This window comes from Pseudonaja textilis, chromosome 2, assembly GCF_049901715.1.
Source record: "Pseudonaja textilis isolate UNSWEBS1 chromosome 2, rPseTex1.2, whole genome shotgun sequence".
NCBI lineage: Eukaryota > Metazoa > Chordata > Lepidosauria > Squamata > Elapidae > Pseudonaja > Pseudonaja textilis.
The window spans coordinates 149,470,338-149,493,114 of record NC_141991.1 but is presented as its reverse complement, the minus strand read 5'-3'; the positions used below and the strand labels follow the sequence as shown (position 1 = coordinate 149,493,114).

General features: G+C 39.9%; 1 long non-coding RNA gene across 1 annotated transcript; it reads left to right on the top strand.

The window, feature by feature from the left end:
• Nucleotides 1-4,560: 4,560 nt before the first annotated feature.
• On the top strand, nucleotides 4,561-22,466 carry LOC148127163 (uncharacterized). The gene is made up of 2 exons (XR_015742000.1): nucleotides 4,561-4,735; nucleotides 19,151-22,466. It is a non-coding gene; the product is annotated as an uncharacterized LOC148127163 (long non-coding RNA).
• Nucleotides 22,467-22,777: the final 311 nt, after the last annotated feature.

Sequence of the window (22,777 nt, the reverse complement as noted above, 5' to 3'; positions counted from 1 at the left end):
CAGGGAATACCCCACAATCAATAACACTGTTGCTAAGAAAAGGACAAAAAAAAAACCAACCCTGCCATTCAGGGACTTGGAGCAGAAGGGAGGCAACAGCCAGAAAGGTCCCTCAGATGACTGAGATTTGTATTTAGCAGGGAGAAAACAAAATAGTTTTGCCACTCCCCACCAGGGAACCTGTCCTGAATTAAGTGTTATATTATAGGCCTCGCATAACTGCAGCAACCACAGTGACGTCCCGTGGCTTTGCTGACTTCCGAAGTAAAACACTGTTTAATGTCTGTGTGTGTAGCGTTGCCATGGGGAGGGTGTGTGTATCTCTCTGTGTGTGCACAGCCCGCTTATCGCAATGAAGGAAATCGGAGCTCAGTCAGAGTTGACGCAAGCCGGGGACCATCGGCCTGACAAAAACACACAGAGGAAGGAATTCCTGGGCTTGCCCTCGATTCTATGCTGGGAAAGGACGCAGTTGGACAATGGAGGGATGGGAGTTCAGCCGTTATTTTTTTAGGGAAGCCACTGGGAATGAGATCATTGGGATGGACGAAGGCAGGAGAAGAACCATTCATTTCCTACCAATGGCTGCAGTTCATTTGAAAAGGCAAGAACATTTCTTGCTAACGGCAAGTCTAGGTCCAGTCCCTCCCTTTGATCCATGAGAGAAATAACTAGCAAGCTGTTTTTATTTGTATAGGTCTCTCTCCCTCCCCTTCCCCATATCTAAGGAGAATAATGCTGGTGCGCAGTCTAAATAGGATCAAAAGCAGCATTCAGGTAGGGAAGAGCTAAGCCTTCCTTCCTTGATTTTGCATATCGTATGTCTTTAGCACTTTCCCTTCCTGGCCAATATTTGTGCATTTCCTAACCTCCTTATTTTCCCTCCCCAATTGCTCTCAAGGCAATTTGAAGTTAGGTGAGTGCTTGTTTTCAAAGCGGCTGACCCTGAAATGCTTAGGAGACTATGAGAGAATTGGTGCTTCTTCCTGCTGATCGTCAGAATACTTAGTGCAAAAGGACGACACTAGAGCCCCTGCCCTCACTTCAGAATTCAGAAACTTTGCTGTTGTATGAGGAAAACTTCCTAGCTGCCAAGCTTCCATTCCTCCCCTGCCTTTAGAAGTCTCTTGAAAGTTGTAATAATGAATTGATTACACACTACAACTTTGCAACAAATATATTTCCCCAATCTATATAACCAAGCTTGTTTCTGTGCTGACTGGAAAAGGTGGAGGGAGTGGAGACAGGGAGAGGGAAAGATTTCATATATTCATTATTTAGAATGTATTATTATTATTTTGAACTTCTATGTACAATATTTACAAACTGGCACCATAATGTGGATGCGGAAGAGTGCCCAGACGCGAGAGATAAGAGTCCCAGAGCCTGCTAGCACAAGTGGGAAAATGCAACCAGTGGGAAAATGGATGGCCCATAAGCAGGACCAGTGCTAGACTTGCTCATCTTCCAATTTTGTTAAAGGTAAAGGTTTTCCCTGTCCAGTTGTGTCAAATTCTAGGGGTGGTGCTCATCTCTGTTTCTTAGGGAGTCAGGGCTACCTGAAGATATTGCCAAGTTCATGTGTCCAGCATGACTATATGCTGAAGCGCACAGAACAATGTTACCTTCCCACCAAAGTGGTACCTATTTATCTACTTGTGTTTTGCATGTTTTCAAATTGCTAGGTGGGCTGGAGCTGGGCAAATAATGTGTAAAGATAGTTTAGGAGGATAAATGGATGGCATAGATTCACAGGAAATAGAATAGGTTCTCCTAATCCAATTTGGCAATCTCCAGGCATGTGGCTCTATAATTTCCATTTTCCTCAACCAGCACAGCAATCATGGGGGTGGTGGCAATGTTTGTCTCATCTCTGCAGAATTCTAACTGTTATGAAGTAGTACATCATATATTTTTGTACATATTGTGCAATGTGTAGCATCAACCTTGTAGCAATCTCCTGTAGGACATCCCAATGGTGTCATTATCATAAATAGAGATAGCGTTTCTGCATATATTACCATCAAAGCTTTTTCATTTCTTACATGTATAATGCTCTGTATGTTTGTGTGTAATGAGAAAAGAGGACATTCTGAAAAACACTATAACAAAATGTTCCACCAATAGGATTATAGGCTGGCAGGAGCAACTTTGCCATTCTAGATGCCCACCTGTGGAGGAGCAGGTAAGGGTGGTTGAACTGCAGGAAAGAATGGAGATTCTGGACCTTCTTAACCCTTCTTGTTTGGGGATAGTAGGTTGGCTTTTGTGCTTTGTATGGGCAGGCTGAAGATTGACTGGAAAACTACCTTTGAAAGCCTATTTTCAAAGCCTGGCTAATGCCAGCTGGTTGCCAGTCGTTTAGTGCCAGAAGCAGAGTTCTCCTTAAGGAAAAATATCTTTAAAGCAGATAAATTATCCTTTCAGCATTAAGCCATCCAGGACATGCATGTTGCTTTGTAACTTTCCAAGACCCCCACAAGTTAGGAGGGGAAGTGAAAAAATAAATCACATCATGTAAAGATGAAGTTGATTTGTGCCATTTGTAGGTCCCTAGTCTTCACAAGCCAGATGCAGTTCATTTCAAAAAACAAAAAAATGCAACAAATCAGTTTTAAATTAAATTATGTGTATCTATTTAATACATACATTATGACTTGTTGAGAAACCTAGAAACTCAGACAGGGATTGGAAAACTCAGATCTGCATTTAAAAAGCCAGCACTGGCAACCCTGGTATTAAAATTACATGGAAAGGAAGTCACTATAAGGTGGCAAGGCCTCCAGACATTTGCAAATGGTTCAGTGTTCGGCAGAGACTTTCCTGCCATTTTATCTCTATAGAGAGTCCACACAGAAATCAGAAATGCTATGTGGCAATGCTATGTATCTGTATATGTACACATGAGAAAGAGAGGCATCCAATCCCAGCTGTACTTGTAACTGCTTCCTTGCTATGCAGGATAAATTATATTTTGCATCCATTTTCAAACAAACTTTTAAAGATATTCAGACACATTTCAGTGGCGGTACTTAACTGTAGGAAGGAATAGGTAATAATATGAAGAAAATACAGGTTATACTCAAAACGTTATGTTTTAAGTCGCATCGTATCCCAATCACTTCTAATTTAGTATCATAGCTTGCCTTAAAAAAAAATCTTGGGAACTGCAGAAATTAAGCCACAAAAAATTCTTGGTCTTTCAATTAAGACTTCCCAAACTTTGCTACAAATGAGTTTTGTTATGTGTCAAGCTGGTTAGACTGACCCAGGGGAATTGAAATATAAAAATAGCCTGTTGGATTGTCACAGACTTTACATTTGTGTTTTTGATTACAGATTTTCAAATCTATCTTGAGATGTTCAACTGATGCTTCAGAATAAATATCATAGTTGTTTTCTCTGACACTGTTGCCCAGAAATATTCCGATGTGACTCATGAAACCTGAAAGGTCTCAAAATATTTTCAGCAAGAAAGTAGGAGCCAGTAACTTCATGCCAGGATCGTTCATTTTAACCAATAGATTTTCAGAAGTGATAAAACAAGTATCAAAAGCGTACATAATCCAGTGAGAACGGGTTTTGCACGAACCTCACTTGAAATGAATCAGAGGTAGGGCTGTGCCCATAATTAGTGCCAGATCTCACTGTGCGATTAATGCCAGAAAACATGCACTTGAAAAAGGCAAAAGTAGTAAACGCCTCTAAAAGCCCAGTTGGCTTTGTTCAGTCTGAAGCAACAAAAGATTGGCGGGCAACCTTCTGTTGATCCAGCAGGAAAAGCATCCCTTGTTTGAATTCAACTCTCCAAACGGTTCAACAACTGGTTTAGATTGAAGATTTTGCTTAACCAAAAGTTCACATTAACAGAAAATAAACAACTGTAACAAACTAAGCGAGGCAGAGGAAGGTATCTATGGACAATGTATTCAAACTGCTTCTGGTGACTGAGTTTTCCAATGGGACTGTGTTTCCTTCTGAAATTTAGATTTTTTTAAGCGCTGGGCAGCAACCTTTTATAAAGCAGGACACTTGCTGTGGTATGCAAAGTACTTCCAAGAGCCTGAAGGCCAAGTGTACATTTCCTCTTTCTTAAGACTTGCTGGGCCTGAAAGGAAAGCTACAAAAATAACATTCCATCCCAGAACAAAAATCTCCATTTCTAAGTTTCAAAAAAACAAAAATTGAACCAGTCCTAAATTTAAAATAAAAAAAAGAAAGACTCTACAGCATAGCAAACCGGATGAGAATCCAGCTCCAGACAAAACGTGTGGCAAGTTTGAGGAATCCACTCTGGAGCTCAGCAAGTTTTCTTTTGTCCCAGAATAACCTTGACTCCCCCTCCCCTCATAACCCATAATCACGTTGACTCCCTAAATACTGCCTCTGCCCCAAATACTCAGGAGCGGGAAGGTTGTCTGCAGTTTGCAGACATGAAAGGGTGTCATTCTGACTCCACACATTACAGTAAGGAGGCCCCTCCTCCGTCTGTCTGCCTCATAATTACTGGTCTGGGCGGGGCCAAGGTTTTAAAAAGGATTTCCCTTGTTTGACTAAAAGTCAGTGACTTTACTGTGGTAAGTTCCCAGCTCAGATTCTTGGCAGCTGGACACAAACACCACACGCGCGCTCTCTCTTTCCTTGCCCTTTCTTTCCTTCTCTCTTTCAAGGTGGAATTATACAGCAAGAGACCTCTGGGCTGAGTCCTTTCTGCACAGCATGTCCTGAGCGCTAGGTAAGCAATAACTTTTTTTCTGGTACTTTTTTAAAATTTGTGTTTTGCAACCTGGCTTCTTGGCTGCAAGTGTGGTGTTGCAGCATGGATTGGATATACTTTAGCAGTTCTCCCAGGAGGGCAAAACATCCCTGGCTGATGTTTGATTTCATAATGGAGGGGCCTTGGTTCATCAATCATTCACTTGTGTGAAAATAAATCAGGGAGCAGCTAGTTTTATGGCAGGCAGAGAGCGGGATTCAAGAGAAGTTAGATGGGGTCCAAAGCAAAGGCTTGCTGGCACGGCAGGAAACCCACCCCTGGTTAAGGTTGCTGCGGTTGAAATCAATGCCTAACACCCTCTCCAGGGTAAAGTCAGCAGAAGGAACAAAAAGTTGGTTAAACTGGGTTCTTGCTCTTTCAATTCTAACTGAAGCCCAAGCAGGTAGCAAGTGCTGCTACTTTCACAGTTAGTCACGGACATACATTTGTTTCACCCCACAATGTCAGTCGCAACAACTGGGGTGGAAAAATTTTTTAGGATGAACTCTCTGGTTTCTTAACTTTGGTAAGCAAGAGGTGCCTTTCCAGAATAGGCAGAGAGTTGAAGGTCCTTCAGGAAATTTCTCTTGAGGAAGAAATCTCTGTAGGCATAATACATTTTTTCTTTTCAAATCAGTGGCAAAGTCAGGGATAATCGTGGTGGTGACTGGGATAGCCTCAATTCTGCACTATGCTGGTTCTCCTTCAGGGAGAGCACTTTCCTCCATAATAATAGCTCATTTCTCCAGCCTCGATATTCAGTATGGATGGTGGGATGGGATGTAGGAAGGTGAAGAACCGGGATATGGTGAAAAGTGTGTTCCGGTTGAAATGGTGCGCAGGCCAGAAAAGGGATGTGGAAGCTGTAGACTTCAAATGGCAGCTGATGTATAAAGAATTCGGCTTTCCTGACTGAATCTGGTAAACAAAGGCACACGCAGGAAGAGGAGACGTATGTTTGGCTGGGAATCTTGAATGGTTTCGCCTCTGTTGAGTCTCCTGTGAGGTTGTGTAACCGCCCACAGCTAAGTTATATAAGGACAATTGGAACATGATGAGGCATCAGTTTTGGGTGAGGGCACTTCCAGCGAGGGGTACCCTCAAATGGCACCAATCACACTCTGCCTGGCTCACACCCCTTGGGAGAATGATTCATTCTTTCCTTGTAGACTCACTTTTCTCTTTTCTGTGCGAAATTTCTTCTGCTGGGAACGACAGATCTTTGCAATTTTCAGCGCCACTCCCTCTCATATTTTCCATTCTTGAAGCCCAGAGAGGCTTACTGATAGTAAACTTGTGGCATTGCTGGCATATCCAGGGGTTGATGGGGCACTGCACAGCAGGGCAAGCTGAATTTTGCCTTTCTCACCTCATGTCAAGACCCTGCAAATTTTCAGCATTACTGTCCACCCAAGACTGTTTGGATGACAGAGATAGAGAATCCAAGCAGTCTCCGCCAAACCACTTGTTTCAATAGGGCACAGTCACTAAGATTTTCTTTCTTCACAAGCGTGATTTAGATGATTTAATTTAGGCTTACAGTATAAGGAAAACATGCCTCATTTGGATTAAATTCCAGTTGCAGCCCCAATTTGCGTCATGAAAAGGCTATTTTTATTCATTGGGACCTTCCTTTATTCTTTCCTCAAAGGATCAAAATAAAAACGATGCAGGAAAGCCAGGACTGGTCTCCCAAGAGATTTTCTTGAGCTTAGAGTCACTCACATGATCAACATCTTTGGGGCAATTATGGCGGGAAAATGTGTCCAAACATTTTTCCTACAATAGTGGGCATTCCCTTGAAAAATCCCAATAAAAGTGTTTAATGTTTGGAGTTACATTAAAGAGATGTCAGATCTGATAATGATCTGACACTTTGCCTCTGAGCATTTGGAGTTCTCTTCTGTTCTGGTGCGAATGCTAATTTCTTACCACTACTTTGTATTCCTTAGAGTCTCGCCGCCATTTCATATCTTACAGCCATGTTGCTTTCTAGTGATTGGATATAGTGGAAATCTAGGATCCATATCCTCGACTGGGAAAAAAATAATCAATGGATGAATCTGTACTGTCCTCATGTAGGCTCTTGAGCATGGGAGGATCTGAGCAGGCTGTGCTCAGTGAAGGTCATGGTGAAGAATTTCTTTAGAAGAGATGAAGATGAGGGCTTCTTTCTTGATGCTCAGCCATTTAATTTTTCGCCTCTTCCAATACCAGCACCATCTCTTCAGAAACAATACAAAAACTTGACAAGTCAAATTGTCTTGTTTCTACAGAACCTGAATTCTGCAGTAGTTGTAAAGACCTTGCTTCAGCTTGAGAATAGAAAAGATACCAAAACTGTAACACCCTTGCCACACTGCCCCTAGTTTGCCTACTGCTAAATTGTACGACCATGGAAAAGGAGAAAAAATAGGTATCTGGCTGGTCACTATATTGCTCTTGTCGAGTCTCTATTTTCTATCATTGAAGCAAAGTCCTCTCTGGTTATTTTCACTAAATCTACTTTGATGTTTCTCATAGTTGACATGGAAAGAGAAGTCTGTTTTGTAACAGTTGAGGAAGGAAGCTGCTATCCACCATGGATTCCTTCCATGTATTCAGCCCATCGTAACTATATTATTGTAATATTAATTATATAAACTCATAAAATACTGCATGGACTTTGCAATTATGGCTCTCCCTTTTGTGTTTCCTATAACGTATTAGCAAAATGTTGGAATAATGTTGGAATAACCATGACAAACAAAGATAGCTTTGTGAATTCTGAAGGTTCTAGAGCCTTGGCTTGGCATCATTTGCCAGTTTTGTTTAGGTTAATGAATAGCTTCATCAGATGGAATTTCCAGCCACTTAAGAGCTAACGGCTCATTTTAATTGGTGAGGGAAGATTTTAATCAATGGAACTAGCGGCATCTGAATAAACTTGGGTTTTTTTGGTTTTGGGTTTTCCCCTCCTTTTCATTATTCAAATTAGAAATTCAGAGAATGCATACACATAAAGGCAAAATAAAATATAATGGAACTACTACAGGCATAATATCAGAACTAGTTTCATTTACAATATTAAACTAAAAACTGGGGAGAAAAGAAACCATCGGGCTTTCACAGATGTCTCGCATATTTCTATGTATTGCTGTAAAGAATGAAAAGTAAATGTTCAAGAGGATGATGATCAAATTGCACAAAATGTCACGTTTCCCATTGTCTCAAATGGAAGAGGAAAACCACCTCCATTTTCCTTTGGTTTTCCTAAGGAGTCAGATTCTGCACAGTGTTTGCCTCTCAATGCATGAGTCTCTAAGAGCTAACTTGTACTTGTGCAGGAATAAAGTTGGGCATGGTGTTATTGTACTGCCTAGTTTCTCCAAGAGACCAATTTTCATATGTCCCTATTTACAAATAGTTGTAATATTGTATCTAAACAGCCCAGGCCAAGATTATTGGGGAATCACTGTGTTTGTATGTGTTTGTAGCTCATGATGAAGTGTACAAATGGGAGAGTGAGGAAAGAATGGGAGGCTATTCAATGGCAAACAGCACAAGGAACCCAAGATCAATGGCGGATAGATTTTGTTATCCGTGTCTCTCAAAATCTGTTCAAAAAATAAGAATTTTTCATGCAGGAGAACATATCTTTTTCTACAAAAATTTGCCTTCCTTTGCCTCCTTGGCTTCACCAAGTAACAACTCCCCATTTTATTTTGTTTGGAGGATCACAAGATAAACTGCACGTGCTCACTTTAACTTTTATAATTGGGTGTTGAACTAAGAGACCATGGTGGCTAGTAGCACTGGCAGAATACTGGTTGGTAAATCACAATTAATAATACATCTGCCAGGCAAAGCAATTTACCTGCAATTGTGTGCTCTTTCCATCCTTCCACACATCTCTTAATGCAGCTTTTCATGAAAAAATTGCCTTCCAACACGGATATTTAATTTTATTTAGAACCAGCTCCCTTCTCCTGTTTAGCCCAAGGAGGTGAAAGGAACCATACCTAGAAGTTCAGATCAGGTTTCAAAGCTGACCCAATAGGCAGACAGAGGCTGATGCTTTCAATTCATCATTCTCAAATGTATGTGCCTTTTTACGACTGATGTGGCCAGATTTGTGGAAGCAAAGAAAAAGAAGCAGTAAACAAAGAATACAGCAAAAGGACAGCAGTGAAAGCTTATCAGAATCCTGCTACAGGAATGGGAATCATAATCTAAGCTCCAGAAATGACATGTACTGAACAGTCCCAGGTTAAACAACAATTAAAGCTGTAACTGTAAAAATGACCCTAGAGTGGAACAATGAAAAGCTAGTGTTGGTGGAAATAAAACATACTGGAGTGAAATAAACAGAAGCTTTGTAATATCACAGTAGCTTCAAAGCTTACACTGGAGAAGCCTACAAGAGAAGTTGGAGAACTGGAGAAGTTCACATGAATGGTACTGGTTGGATTTTCTGCCTCAGTGATATTTGGTGATGGGGTCTCACCTTGTACGTAAATACTCTAAAGAGAATGTAGCCTAGTGGTCTGAATATACGCCTTGGGTGTGGCAGAGTTGGTATTTTCCACTGACTTTGGCGCTTAGCGAGAGTGCAAATGAATCAGCATTGCCCTGCCTTGGACAGCGGTGTCTGCCATCCCATTTCCCCTTAATTCCTGCTTTGCATGGCACTGAAGAATGCAACTTATACAGGAGAGTTTTACTATATGTAGGGGTGAGCAAAGGCTACCTGCCTGACGTTATGCTCAAACCTGCTAAGGATCCAGTTGGTCTATGAATGAATATTAAATTCATTCTCCCTTTCCTCATTGCTATCTTTTTGAGAAAACACATGTCGAGGGCATTCATTCAACTGCTTCGTCCCAGTTTAAATAATTGTATTATGTACTCCAGAGCAACCTTTTTCCACATTAATAGTCTTCACTTAGCAAGCACCAGACGTATCTTGGTGAAATCTTATTATCTACCATGGGGAAAGGAAAAAAAGAATCAATACCATCTCTGTGCCGAGCTTCTTCCTTTGCTGTAGTCCAGTAGCTTGTTCCAATTTAGTTTCTCTTGGATGTAATGTTGCTGCCACCATCTTGATCAAGAAAGAGAAACTCAAATTTCCTGTACTTCATGGGCACTCGAAGAGTTGAAGTAGAATTTGTAATACTTCATGCACAGTGTCACTACGGCTACTGTTACTAGTTCTTCTTTCATTTCATTGATTCAGAACATTCTCTGCTCCTTAAGTGATCTGTAGTTTTCCTGTTCCTTTTTAATATGAACATAAACAAATCAACCATAAATATGAATGAAAGTGAATCCCGAGCAAAGACTTCTGTATATTATTATGTATATGATATATTCTATATATTGCAAATTCTTGTTACACTAACATCCAAGGAAATATTCATTAAATTCCTTTGTTTCCATCCAACAAAAAGTTGGATTAGAACACAAATTTATTAGTTTGTATATAATACAATGGATGTGATTTGTAGCAATAAGCAGAGATTAATTAAGCCTATGCATTTTTATCTTCCATCTCCTCTGGCCTTCCCAGCTATCACACCTTTTAGAAATTTAATTAAATCCCGGGAGCCACAAACTGATCCCCAGAGAATTTGATCTTTGGTCAAGATTGATAAATGTACACATACAAACAGCTCTGCCTTGGAAAATCTAGAGTGCCATTTATCTTAGTGATCTTGAACACTGTGCACAGCATCCCATTCCATTTTGTTTCAGACTATCCTTTTTAGGGTCTAGGATGGAAAAGAAACAATTTAAGCATACAGATCGGGATTCTCGTGTAAAACGTCTCAAAGAATCATCCTCTTGGGTTGAAAACAAACCAGGGTGCAACAGCCATTAAAGCAGACGGTGTGAGATTGCCTTGTTGAACCATCTGACCAAGCCTGACTTGTGGGGCGCAGAAAGTTGAGCTGCCTTTTTTGAACAACAGGCTTCCTTCCTTCTACTGCTTGTCTTTAGCAAACTTAGTCATACTTATATGAGTTTGTAAGATACTGTTCTTAATTCCTCCCGGCATTTTGCCATTTGTTCTGTTTGTGTTGTGAGAATCACAGTTGAAAATTGAAAATAATTAAAATAAAATGGCAGTTGATAATTATAAATTTCAGCACATTGCATGTTAATACTGGGACTAATCCTTTCGGAATGAAAAGAAAATTCTAAAAAGGCCAACATAAAAAAAATTCTTCAGCTAAATTTTTTACATACATATCTCCCATCTTGGCATTTGGGAACCTTTAATAATATGCTCTAGAGTATAATCTAATGGCAGCACTTTCAATTTCTGCCATTTCAGTAGTGGTATTTTATGAGCCACACCTAAAATGGCGCATTGCTATTACAATTGTTTGTCTGGACGATTCAAAGCAGGGATTGGATTTGCATGATTGTGTGAAAATGCAAACCCACGTGTCTGATGCGTCCCATTAAGAAAACAAGAAGCCCATTCATGGGATTGTTTTTCTTATATGATAGTTTTATGTTGCAAACACAAAGTGAGCTGAGTTTATTCCTTAGGCAATGTGATAGGCAGGTCTTGTGAATGCACCAAATGGCAATTGTGACTTAACAATAATCTAGAAAATTTGCCAAATGTAGACTGGAGGGGGAAATGGCAATTTGAGATCCATCTCAGCATATGTTGAAGTATGAGCATTCACAAGGCTCACTACTGTGCCAGAAAAACCAATCCTCCGTGCAACCACTGATTAAATGACAGGACAGAAGAAATATATATATAGGAGGAGGACGGGAAAATGGGCTTCTAAATTTTAAAACAAAACGTATTGCCTTTAATGAAACTGGAGATAAACATTTTGATCTGCTGCCTAGAACTTTCTTCTAAAAATAGAACCACATCTCATGGACGGTTTTCTGAAAAGAAAAGGAAACAGACTTCCAAAAATGGTACCCAATCAAAGCTGACTCTCAAACTGTTTGGGTGGTGCAAATGATACAGAACTTAGTACCAATCCCCTCTTTTCTGTCGATCCTTTGATAAGAGGCCCAATCTGGAGGCAACCAATTCAAAAACTGGTCTCAGTGCGTAGGAGGATCTGTAAGTAATCAATCAATTTTTTCAACGGTAAGCAAATAACAGAATAACAGAGTTGGAAGGGACCATGGAGGTCTTCTAGTCCAACCACCTGCTTGAGCAGGAGACCCTATACCATTCCAGACAAACGGTTGTCTGGTCCCTTCTTCAAAGCCGCCAGTGATGGAGCCCCCACAACCTCCGAAGGCGAGCCGTTCCACTGGTTGATTGTTCCCACTGTTAGGAAGTTTCTCCTTAGGTCTAGGTTGCTTCTCTCCTTGGTTAGTTTCCATCCATTGTTTCTTGTCTTGCCTTTTGGTGCTTTGGAAAAAAGGATCGACCCCCTTTAAATAATATCTAATGTATAAATGCATATTTAGTGCATATAAAGCCGGCCATAATAGCTCAGATTAGGAAGAGAAAAATGTCAGCAAATCCCCCAAATTTCTAGATTTCTCTAGATTTTCTCTAGCATTCCCTAGAATGCTCTATAGGTTTTAGGGTTATGCTTTCCAGATTTTAAGGGCTATGCCAGAGACAAACTCTTGGAATCTAGAGGGTACACATGATCTGGATACTATTAGTCTAAGGTAGCTCTCAGGCCTACAGAGGGACCTAAAAGCAAGAAGGTTGTTCTGTTTCAAAATTAAATTTCAGATTGGGATTCACAGAACTGAATTCAAGATCTTCATATCAGACCCTAATTTGGCACAGAGATTTTATATATTGTTTTGATATGTTAACTTTTGGACAACTATATTCCTGTTTATTTAGATCAATTATTTTTCTGTCAGTTAGGTGAATTTTGTTTTCTGTTCATATATACTGGTATTATTAAAAGCACCCAAAGCATGTCTTTTAAAAATCCAAGAATGAGTTCTATTCTATTCTATTCTATTCTATTCTATTCTATTCTATTCTATTCCATTCCATTCCATTCCATTCCATTCCATTCCATTCTATTTTTGGGTTGAACGATCTGAAAGATTGAGTCCCACTCTTAATATATTATCACAATCACATTAATATGATACTTTGGCGGCAGCGGGGACGGGGGGGCAGGGACCCTATGCAACTATAATATTACTGTAGAACTCTGGTTTTTGCTAAGCAAGGAATCAAGGATGATATGATGTCCCATCAAACTGGAGGAAAATTTTTGTGAGTGCTCCCTGAGTGGCAGACAGATGGTCCTATTATAATTTAGAATACCCTATTCAGCTGCTGCAGTAGCAGCAGATTTGGTTTTGGTCCCTACCAAAGAGCAGTAGAGCACAAAGAATCTAGTAAATGTGATTTCAAGCAGACAAGTCATGAATGGAGACAGAGAGCTGAGTCTCATATATCCCCCCTAGCCAAGAATTCTTTTTCCCAGGATGTTTTTTTCCCCCTTCATTCCTCCAGCTGCCCCTATTTCTTAGTCTGAAGCCTAAAATTCTTAGAAATAGGCTGATGGAAAACATTAAGAAAAGAAGGAGATCAGCATCCTCTTCCAAATCATTGATTCAGCACATGAAATGAAACTTGCTCACTTCAACTGGTTTAGCAAAAAGGGAGCCATTTTTTAAAACGGAGAAAACTTGAGACATTTTTGAATATATAGCTGCAACTGACAGGCCAATGTTAAAAACAAAATAGAATTCGACAAAGATCTACTAAAAACTGATCCTCACTGAGCATGTTATTCTAGTCAGTTTAGCAACTTCCCACTTGGAAGAATCGCAGCTTTGGAGGAGAATTTTTATTTAGACTGTAGCAGAAGGGAAGTGTTTGAACGAACCATTCTCACATGCAGTTGCCTGGATCATAATCTTATCCATAACAACTCACTTAAAAAAAATGGTTAAAGACCATTGTGAAATTAAAACTGCATAATTTAGCCCTGAAAGACAAAGCAATAAACTCTTTCCAAAGAGCCAGGACATATAGCACTTACAACTTACCTGTTGCACAGGCAAAATCAGAATCTGGTTATTATACAGACCAGACTGCAAAATATTTATTCCTAGACCAACTCAAGGAGAACTAACGACCTATCTGGTTGAGCGGAGATACGCTTCAGGAAACCACTGGGCAAAACAACAAATAGTATATTACTTCAACATCCCCTCTGTAAATGCAAATTCAACACATATCTGTTCTGAATTATGACATTTTCATAACAAACATCCAAGAACTGTGTCTGCAGTTCTTAAATTCACCCAACATTGAAAAGAACTTTCTTTGTTGCTTCTATGACAAAAGATGTTGTGTGCTGAAATCTTGCTCTAAGTGTAAAACTTCAGTGGATGTCATTTTTATGGAGTTATTTAAAGCCTTCATGCTGTTCACAACTTTCAAAGACTTTCTAGTTGGGCTTCCTGAAAAAAAGATGAGAGAATGAAGAGAGAGTTAGTATTAAAGCAGAGAACGCATTGGCAGAATGAGAGTAGAAAAAAGTGAGATAGGTTTACCATTTGGGGATTTGGGCATGATTGCAAAAGAGGATGCCAATATCAATGAAATTAACATGTGTTAATATAAACTGAGAAACTGAGGGCATCTTCAGAATGAGAACACCTACACAACTATCCTGTAAAGCAGGACACCAATGAGCATACCAAATAGCAAAACTGGGAAGATAACCAACGTAGACCAAAAAAATATCAAATTCATTAATCATTTGTTTGCTGGGATTCCTAGACCTGCCCTGTTTCCAGACAAAAAATAATTTAGTGATATTTTAAAACATGGCAACTTACTTTACAAAACCTTTTCTGAGGGGTCGTTGGTGGTCTCTGAGCTTGCTTGTTTTCTTGCAGACATTGCATTACCCAAACTAGGTAATATCATCAGTGTTAGTCCTGATTAAAACCTATTTCTGGTTTTCAGTTCCAGTATTTATTTAAAAAAAACAATTCTTTCTGCAGTTATAACTCAATTACAAACAAAACAAACACTTTATCTTCATTGTATGCTGAAAACTCTTTATGTTTGCCAAAGGAATTTGTGATAAAGTCTGGGCAGTGGCTGCTTATGTTACAGGGATGTGAGAGAGGCAGCAGAATACTGGTCTTTAAAATGCAGGAATGGAAGGAGAATCAGTCTGAGAGCTCAATGAGCCAACATTATGAAGCATGTCTAAGTCAACAAAAAGGATGAATCCAGAGGAAAGATTGGAATGGTTTGGAAGGGAAAAAAGGCTGGAAATGAGTAAAAGAGAGAGGCACAGAGACAGGAGTAACAGAAGTTTGAAAGGCTGAAGATTTGTGTATTGGTGTATATGTGTGTGTGTGTGTGGTACACATATCCACACTTCCACTTCTGCATGTGTACATCCCACACTAAGGATTTCATGCAGAATCACACTCTTTGTTTACTTATTTTTATATCGAACATCCATGTGATACCATCATCTATAGGGGGACTCCTCGCATTATAGTCAAAAGACACTGTGAAGCCTATCTTGATGCCCGTTGTCAATAAATTCAAGGGGGGGGAAATAATCTCTCTCTCTCTCTTAAAGCATTGGCTGAAATGGGTGGCGGTAGAAATTAAATAAATAAATGCATATGCATACGTACACATATGCATGAATCCCTGCTAATTAATTGTTGTCATACTCTCTAATTATAGCTTAGTGCAGCTGTTGTTCATGGAGGGACTACAGGAGACCTTCCCATTACATAGGAAGTAGCACCACTTTGAGTTTCATCCTCAAGGGGCAAAATGTCCTGAATGGGACACAATATACGACGCTGACCTTCTTCCTTCCTGTACGTTCTTAAGATGGCTTCCACTTGTGTGTTTTTTTTATTTTTTTATTAAATACCACCCATAATAAATGGCCACCCATGTCACAAACAAGTGACTCCGGGTGGTATACAACAAGGGTTTGACAATTAATGAAGACCAAACAATTGACCTACGACCACTACTAACCTCAATATTAGTTAAGTGAATTTTGTCCCATTTTATAGCCTTTCTAGCCACAGTTGTTAAGTGAATTACTACAGTTTTTAAGCTAGTAACACGATTGTAAAATGAATCTGGCTTCCCCATTGATTTTGCTTGTCAGAAGGTTGCAAAAGGTCAAACCCATGCCATGTCATATTGTAAAACCAGCACCTTGAATTGGACCCAGAAAGAGACTAGCTTGCAGAGCAGAGGTATAATGTGTGTTGTGCAAGAGACACACTGAAGTGCCTGCACTGCTTCACTTTGCAGCAGCTGAAGCTTCTGGATACTCATCAAAAGCAGCCCCATGTAAAGCGCATTATAGTAGTCAAACAGGAAGGTGACTCAGGCATGAGTGACTGTCAGTAGAGCCCCTCAGTCTAGGAACTGGCACCACTGGTACACAATAAAAACATTGTACAAAGGCCCTCCTAGCTACAACGGCTGCCTGCTCTTCGGGTCTAGGACCCCAAAATTCTGCAATTATAACTCCCCATTTTGAATTCCTGGGCTCTGGCTGCCCCTTGATCTCCACGTCCCTTCTTAATGTAATGCCACAGCCTCCCTTCCCATATAGTAGAGCTACAATACAAAGCCCCTATTGTGTGCTAGATAGCCTAGGGTAGGCGTGGGAGCAAACGCCAGCTGGATCCATTACCGTCAAGCAGAGCATGCAAGATTTGAACACCCCCAAAGCAGAGATAACTTTGAATCCTGCCCACTCTAGGTTGGGTGTGTGCTTGCTTGGGAAATAGGGGAGACTTTCCTGCAGGGCTCTTAATAATGCATTGAACTGAACAGGTCTTCCTCTCCTGCCCTGGTCATTTGCAATTTCAACATTTTTCCTCTCTTCTGCAATGGGCCTCTGATTCTTTTTTAAATATAAAAAACACCCATCTCTGTGTCATCTAGTGTTCAATAGACCTATCAAAACAATTGGCAGATGAGGGTGGTGCAGTGATGCCTTTGCCAAGGTTAGCACAGGGGCCTGTGGCTCCAATTCCACTTCCATCCTGGAAATGTTCGAGACAGAGCCAGGAACTGCAGATCCAGTGATTCATGGTGCCTTTCCCCCTACCTCCAATTTCCAGGGATGGCCTGGCACTCCCAGGTTGCAACAACCAGGGCTGCCTTTCCTTCCTGGTGCTATCGTGGGTGGAAGCGAGCGAGCAGAAGGGCTAAAAAGGAAAGGGAGGAAGCAGCTGCTCCTGCCACTTCATTTCCTGCTCCCCTGGTATGCCTAAAGGTAAATACTTGTCCCCACCCACCCCACATGCTAACCTGGCAGTTGGGAGCATCTGAGGACAAGGCCATTGTGCGTTCCTTCAACTATAACGAAACACCTAGCTGAAAGTGTTGCTGGACCAGAGATGACTTCACTCGTAACTTGTTTTTACAAGAATTCGTATCACTTGAGCACTAGACAATTAGGCCAAACTGCTAGGAATTCTGGTTTATTGGGAAGAAGAAAATATGCTGGAACATGCTGCCCTGTGGCCTTGGCACACAATTCAAGAAATTACGCTTTGTAATACTTCTAGAATCCAGGCTCTTGATTTGCCCATTTGCCCATTTGAACTGGTACCAGAGGTACACAACGAAATGCCCAAAGAATATGAGGACCAACAAAGGCAATGAATATTTCAAGAGTGCAGGAAAACTTAAGACAACTAAAGGTAGTTCTCGACTTACAATCACAATTTAGCCCAAAATTTCTGTTGCTAAGTGAGACAGTTGTTAAGTGAACGTTGCCCGTTTTATGACTTTTCTTCCCACAATTGTTAAGGGAACATGGTTGTTAAGTGAGCCTGGCTTCCCCATTGACTTTGCTTGTCAGAAGCTGACAATGTGATCACACGATTCTGACACACTGCAACTGTCATAAATACGAATCAGTTGTCCAGCATCTGAATTTGGGTCACGTGACCATGACGGATGCTGCAATGGTCATAAGTGTGAAAAACTAGTCCTCAGTCACTTTTTTCAGTGACATGACTTCAAACAGTCACTAAATGAACTGTTGTAAGTCAAGGACTATCTGTAACAGACAGGCAAGGCTTTGTATGAGAACTGTATTTGAGAGAAGGAGATCGGGTGGCAGATTAATAAAAAGTAGAAAATAATATGCTAGAACCAGGATGATAAAAACGGAAGAATAGAATGCATTTGCTCCCAGTGTAAACTGATATGGCACTATGCAATTCCTGTTCATTTCAGCGAAGTTTACGGATGAAAAACACAATGCTATTTCACCTAAGAAGATTATAGAGGAAGAGCCAATCATTTAAACGTGGACTACTTGCGATCACAGCATGTAACTGGCCTGATTTCACAAGGTCTCTATCTGAGATCCTCAGGATCATGTTTCTGGCAGAACAAGCTCTCCCTTCTATGGTAAATTATTGGACAGGACATGAGGAAGAGGAGGGGAAGGAGGAACGGGGGCAGAGAGAGAAAGAAAGAAGGCAATAACTGAAAAGGTTGCGAAAAGGAAAATGGATTGGAGAAAGAATGAAGGAGGTGATCCTGCCCATTACTGCCTTCAGACCCACCTACTGCTGGAATGCAGTTCTTAATAGAAAATCAGCTCTCCACCCAAGAAAACATTCTTTCTCCCTTGAGACAAGGGTGCTGAGGCGCAAAAAAAAAAAAAAAAATACTCCCATCCCTCGCTCTCCTGATTTATCTCGTTCAGACTTACATGTGAGAATAAAATAAACTCCATCCCGAGGAAAACGTGTACAGTTAAACAATACTTTGAGGAATATTTCCCCAAAAGTGTTGGATAAACACTTATTTTCTCAATAAGTTCCCAAGAAAACGTTCAAGAAGCCTAATCAAAGTCATTCTGCAGATTCAGGAACAGGCACTGGGTGCTACTGGAAATGCTTCTTGGAGATGGCACACAAATTATTAACGATCTGTTTTGGTATGCATTTGTGGCAGTTCACAGCTTGTGTGTGTGTGTGTGTGTGTGTGTGTGTGTGTGTGTGTGTGTGTGTGTGATGGCATCCTTCAATTTGTTTAACTACTTTTAATATTGGCACATACTTTATCCAGCTTACATTAGAAAAAAAAGCTGTTCCCTTTTTTCTTAATCTGTAGAGAGGTCTGTTATGGGTGGGTGAATCCAAACTACATTTCTGAGCGAACAATAAATAGAATACTAGAAATTGTATCCTTCCATCGTAGCAAACTAGGAAGTGACTTGGAAAACAGTTTCCAAGGCCTCGGCTGAACTGTGCTCTGAAGATGATATCTAGCTGGATAATGAAATGTCTGCATGAAAACAACCAAGCTCAGAGAGCATCAAGGATTCCCACAAAGGCTCGGCTGAAAGTCATTTTGAATAAAGCAAAGGAGTGTTTGCTCATCGCTGCTTTTTTCCATTTCTATGATAGATGCTCACAAAGCTCCACACTATGTTCTCCATTTTGGTTTAAAAGGTAATTTCAGCAGGCACTCTGGTGAGTAAACTGTTTTAGTGTAGATCCCTTTAAGTAAGTAGATTGAATGTGGGTAGACAGGCATATAATATATGACACATTAATCCTACCGCCTTCTTGAATATCACTTAAGTGGTCCCCTCATGTGGGGAATCCCTAAATAGTGAGATATCACATTGATTCTGGTATATTCCAAAATATACTACTATTCATTGTTATGAAGCCACACCAGGTGAAGGACAGAAAATAATTAAGATTTATTTATAAAAATTAACTCTTTTACAATCAACATTTCGAATGCTGAAAATGACTTGCTTTGTTCTTCCTAAATTTCTAATAGATTTATAGCTATTCTTTCCCCTCCAGAATGCTCACTATTTAAGTTTAGTGGCTTCTTGAAATCAGGGAAAGAAATTTCATATAAGGTGCTCAACATATCAAAATATTATTTTAAAAATGTACCCCTCTCAGTTGTGGTTTCTGTGCATTCAAATCTCATCACATTGAATATCTTCATCCAAATAATCCTATTTTTGCCTTACTCACTTGAAAGGAGAAGTGCAAAAATTCAGCCTTACTCCCATAATCTACTGCTGCTCCTATTTTCACCATGTATGGTAAAATATCCTAGAGTCAAGAGTTCCAAATTACTACAATGAGACCCAGGAATTAAGAAAATCATGTGGGATTATGTCCCATGAATTTGATGTGCCTGATTGCTCATCTGACACCCTTTAACATTCCAAAATTGGTAGCTGAGATAACAATACTATCCTGTCATAAGGAAAGCTTTTTTTTAACCTGGTGCATCTTGTTCATTTTCTGAAATTGCAGTCTATTCAGGAAAGTACAATGTCTTGCAGATCTGGTTTTTTGTGGGGGATGGGGTGCTTGTTTGTTTTTGGTGGCGGGAGGGGTTCAAGGCAAAATAGGCAATGGTGTCAAATGGGAATCTTGAAGTCAAGACTGGCAAGTATTATTTGTTTAGAATAATCCCTCCTTTCCTTCTTTAACACTCTGTCAGAAAGAGAAATCTTCAGTACACAATGCCTTCATCTTTAGCAATGACATTCTTTGCTCTCATTCTTATCTATCCAGCTATCAGCGTAGACTCCCATTCTCAGGATTTAAACTGCAAAATACTTATTGCAACTCATAACTTCTGCCATGAGTTGAGAGCCGTCACAGAGATTGGTTGCATCTGAGGGTCACTGACATGAATTTGTAGTCACTGGGCATTGGGCATAATTCAAATGGGAGTTTTACTTAAGTGTACCTCGACAGCTCATCAGAGGTATCTTAAGTGATTTAGGTGACACCAAAAGTGTGTTCTATCTTCCTGCCATCCTCTGGTTCTCACCTATCCAGTTTTTCTCCAAAGGCCTTTCTCTAGCAAATAACAAAATTTTTCCAATTTCCTCTGGGGCACCAATTTATGGTGTGCATGTATTGCCAAGCTTATTCATTGTTAAGCCACATATTGTTTGATCTCCTTCCGTCCTTCCACTTTGAAGAACAGTCGTCAGTAGTTACTATGGATACATTGATGTCACTGTGGAGGGTGGGACTTAGTGATGTTCACAAGACAAGAAATCAAGCCAGTTTCTCTGGAATCAAGTCATATCTGTGGAATAACAGAATGCTTATGCTTGACAAGATTTGAAGCAGAAAATGCAAACTATTTGAAAAAGATTTGATAACTGGAAAAATATTCTTTAATAAAGGGACTCGGGGGAAGATGGGATAAAACTCAGTTTCAGAAAGCCTAAGTAGAGTTGGGTTTGGTATTATTTTTCTGTGGGTTATCAAGTCCCTGTTTGTACAGGGTGATTGGGAGGATGGCAAAATTATAATTTAGAAGACCAATCAATTCAGAAAATATGTCAAAGCTTCATGCTCTTTTTTTGTTCTGAGGTTTAGTCATAAACTCAAGAACCTATGAATAATCTGCAAGTGGCAGGTCTATATATATGTACTGAAGCTAATATGCCTTGTTTTAAGGAGGAGATCATTTAAATACTCATTATAGACCTTTAAGGAAAAGGGAAGAGGGGATATGAGTAGAGCAAATAAATAAGGGGATTCAGTTTAATGGAAACAACATCTAAACTATTAGCCTTGGTTTCTCCTAGATAGCTCTGCAGAGATGCAGGACAGAGTTGATAACTTTTTGCTGATCAGGAGCTATATGTAAGTAGGAAGATACAACAAAATAACACCAGTGGTCATGCACCATGGATAAGAGGTGTTCTGGGTGTTAGTCCTTGTTATGGGTGTTGGTGGGATTATTAATATTAATAATTATTATAATTAGATTAAGCAAGTTTGGTGCTTATGCCAGAGATTTTATAAGGGAAGGTGGTTCCTTACCTCAAAAACGCAGCAGACCAAAGTACAGCAGCCTCCTGGAGGCTGCAGAAATAGCATCTGAAGCACCTTCAGGCCCCTAGAATATGTGAGGCCTCTCTCCCTGGTCACTTTCCTTCTAAGATAGAGTGGCTCTTCATCCTCAATTCTTTGGAGAAGTGACTTGTCCACTACCACCTATCTAGTAGCTGAGGTAGGCAAAGACCATCATCTACTCATTTATGCTCAACATCACAACTTACTGCATAAACTACCAGAGGGCACTTCCACACAAAAGGCTGATAAGCGTATATACCTATTTCCCATTCCCCAGTCTCCTAATGGATCTGCTGTAGTAGAGAAAAAAGAATACAAGAAGCTGTGTGAGGGTTACAAATGAAAGATGACACCTACACTCTTCATAAAATCATGTGAACAAAGCAGAATCTTTTTACATTAAAATATTTTCTGGAATACCTGATTTTAAAAAATCAGTTTTAGGATTTTTTTCCTGGAAATTATTTTTCTAGGTAAAATGATAATTCTTTCTTCCAAAGGAAGAAAATGGGAAATATAAACATGATTTTTTACCTGCCCCAGCTCCCAAGAATTTATGGAGAAAGCCACAATGTTTAAGTTGATGCAAAACAACAATATGTTTGCAATGGAGTTTGCTGTCTGTTAACCCAGTATGATTCTCTAGTGTACCTGCTAAGCCATCAAAATGTCATTTGAAGAGTTTCTCATGGATACTGAATGTATATATATTTCATAGTGTCTTAATCAACTTTAGAAAGTTTGAACAGGCATAGTAAATTGTAATCTATTATATGGCACATGTTTTAGATTACAGAGCCACAATGTTATTGAATGAATTGGTCCCAGAAATGTAAAATGTGCTGAAAATAAAATACGTCTAAGACGATGTGACAACACTGTTTATATAAAGGCAAGAAGAATTTAAATATGTTCCCATTCTTTTTCTACATTTAATCCAAGCTTCTTCCTTGGAAGTGGAGATTTCACTCTGAAGGCAAGAGCCAAAATTCAGAAGCAGGGATAGTTGTCTGAAAGAAAGGAAATTACCTCCACATTCTTACAGATTTTGTCTATCCTAGCAACATATGCAGGTATTTCATTTATTTGGGTATATGCTGTCTTATTCAGTAGGTCTCATTCAAAGAAAAAATAATAAAATACAATTAAGCCTGCCACATTAATGGGCAGTCACCTGGA